Raw genomic sequence first — 3364 nt, forward strand, 5'->3', positions numbered from 1 at the left:
TTGAAGTAATTGATTAGAATTGGAGATTCCATCGTAAATGCATAGTTTTTAAAGTATATACAGTGAGAATTGCAAAGAATTCTTGTGACAAAACAACTCTGTCCGAACACTTGCACTAAGAGACTTGACTGACCCTAACACGCTTCTAGCAGCATAAGAAAGTGTCTTAGGATATCTCAGTCCCCTTTAGAGTTCTTGTTTGGAAAAGCTGATAATTTATTGTTTGTTCTAACATCTGATGATAGGTCTCTGACCTAACTTCCTAGAGCATTTAATAAAAAAGAGTCACAGGTCAGGCTTGGTGGTTCATGCCTACAATCCCAGCACATTGGGACACTGATGTGAGAGGATTGCCTGAGCCCATGGGTTCAAGATCAACCTAGGCAACTTGGCGAGACCTCATGTCTACAATAAATCAAAAAATTAATCGTGCATGGTGGCACGTGCCTGTACTTCCAGCTACTTGGAAAGGTAAGACAGAAGAATCGCCTGAGCCCAGCTGATCGAGGCTGCAGTGGCCTTGAGTATGCCACTGTACTCCAGCCTGAGTGACAGAGTGATACTCCAATTCAAAAAAAAAAAAAGTTACAATTATAAACCTTTCCTCTACCCCTCTGAGATGTATATATATCTATTACAGGTTATGAAAGTTTTTCTCAAGAACCTGAGGAACATTTCCTTGAAATAATCATCAGAAAGGATCAGTCTCTATATCCCAGTCACAGTGGAGTACTGAATCCTTACTTGGATAATTATCAGCTAGCCAACACAGCTGCCCGAATCACAATTAAAATAACCAACCCTTTGTCATTTTTAACATTTTTGATTTTGTGAATATCTACTTACTTTCTCCCTATTCCCTCATTTTTTAAAGTTGCCTCTACTTAGCTCTTTCTCTTATTTTCAGTAGTTACCCATGATTTTAACTAATGTTTGCCTTTTCTTTTTCTTTGACTACTATATATAGATGTCTGAAATACGTATACATAAATATACACCTCAATACATCCATCCATGCATAGGTGCATTTATTCCCCAGTTTCATTCTGTAAAGGGCCTAGAAGGAATGATAATTCATTACCAATAAGCAATGCTAGCACCCAGATCTTAGTTTCTAAATACCATTCTGCAATAAAAGGAACCAATATTTTTGGGAAAATGGTTTGCGCTAAGGATGAGACAGGAAGATACTATGAAAATTTGGGTTGTTTTTCTCATGCTAGGGTGTATGGAGGGTGCCCCAATAATACCTCAAGTTATTTATTAAAAAGTGTGTGTTTATTCTTACATGTTTAAACGTCATTCACCTTCAGAGTGCTCTCCATTTGACGCAATACACCTATGGAGATGCTTTTTCCACTGCTCAAAAGGTTTTTGAATTCCTCAATTTTGTTGCCCGTTAGTGCTTCTATTGTTTTCCCATTTCACCTCATCTATGTCAGCAATGTTTCCTTTTGAGGATTTTCTTCATCCAGGGAAACAAAAAAATGTTTGGTGCAGGATTGAGTGAATCAGGAAAATGGGGCATGGGTCCATGCCATTTTCGGTCAAAAACTGCTGAACACTCAGTGTGGTGTGGACAAGTGTGTTGTCATGGCGGAAGAACCAGTCACCTATTTTCCACAGCTCAGGAGGTAACCTTCCACAAATCATGACATAACCTTCTCAAAATTTCCAGGTAAAAATTGTAGTTGAAGGTGTGATCTGAAGAAACAAATCCGAGTATATTACAAAGGGCCTGTCCTTCAAAAAGATAATTCTCGTTTATTTTGGGTCCCTCTTTATATATAGACATCAAGACAGGATGGGTAACATGAAGATGGCACAAAATCCACTGTAAATGATTGGATGGAGAAGGAAAGATTTTTGCAATAGAATTCTAGCTATTACATATAGAAGGAAAGATGGACATAATATGTGATTCTCATCATTTTAATAATTGTTTTAGGCGGATTCATCAATCATTTTAGGCTAAAAATATTGGCTGAAATTTGAGAACAAACAAGATATTTAGATAATCTCAAAATAGCTTCAAACATGGTACCATTTAATCAAAAGGAAAAAGTAGTAATTTACAGTAAAGACATATGCAGATACTAACTTTACCAAGTTAACGACACCAATAATGAGACAATTTGACAGAATGTGCCTTCTCAGAGATTAAATAATATTTCTGTGGTATTTTTGACAAAAATACATAAATGAAATATAAATTTGAAATAACATTAGCGAATCCCAAATGAAGGAACAGTCTAGGTAGTAGAAGATCAATACTCTTCAAAAGAGTCATGTAACAAATGAAAGACCGAGACCATTCTAGATACAACTGACCAAGGAGACATGGAAACCACATGGAAAATGTATCCTAGATTAAACTTTAGACCAGAAAAAAGAATACTAGTGACACTATTGTAAATTCATGAATCAGGTGTGGATTAGATAATAATGACTAATATGTTAATTTGTGATAATTGTGATAATTTTTACTAGCTACATCAGACAATGTTATTTTATTTGCAAACATACACATACGTGTGTTTACTTAGAGATAAGCAGACATCGAGTCTACAGACTACACTCAAAAGTTTTAGGTAAAATATATAAACTCTAAAAAGCAAGTGTGGGGATGTGTTGTTATTTGGGAATTTGAGAGAAAGGTATATGAAAATCTTTGTTCGAGACCCGCCTGGGCAGCGAGACTTCATCTCTACAATAAATCAAAAAATCAGCTGGGCGTGGTAGCGCATGCCTGTAATTCCGGCTACTCGGAAGGCTGAGGCGGAAGGATCACCGGAACCCAGCAGGCGAGGCTGCGGTGGCCAGGAGCGGCCACTGAACTCCAGTCTGGGCGACCAAGTGAGACTCCAACTCAAAAAAAAAAAAAAAGAAAATCTTTGTACTATTTTGTCAAGATTTTATAAGTCTGAAAGTACTGTGATTATAGGAGAATGTCTTTGTTTTAGACATGTACACTGAATTATTTTAAAGTAATAGAGAAAATGTACATATATCTATCTATCTATATCTGTTACTTCATGTGTGCATGGTGTGTACATATATGTCTATATTATACATATATGTATACATACATTTGTACATACATATGTTTACAGATAACTATGAAAATTATATGATTTTTGCAAATTTTCTGTATCATTATTTAAAACAATAAGTTTAAAAATTTGAAAATGCACTCTACATAGTTCACCTAAACACAGACCCCCATAATTTCTAAATAATCAAGGATAGATGAGATGCTAAATTGATGTATTTGAGGATATCACCAGGATCTTGAATACAAAGAAGCTAGTAGAGTCTACTTGATACTGAACACCCTTGGGTCATCACCAGCTTCTCAAAAGGA

The sequence above is a fragment of the Carlito syrichta genome, unplaced genomic scaffold (genome assembly GCF_000164805.1).
Source record: "Carlito syrichta isolate Samal-C Ts95f unplaced genomic scaffold, Tarsius_syrichta-2.0.1 Scaffold304296, whole genome shotgun sequence".
NCBI classification, from domain to species: domain Eukaryota; kingdom Metazoa; phylum Chordata; class Mammalia; order Primates; family Tarsiidae; genus Carlito; species Carlito syrichta.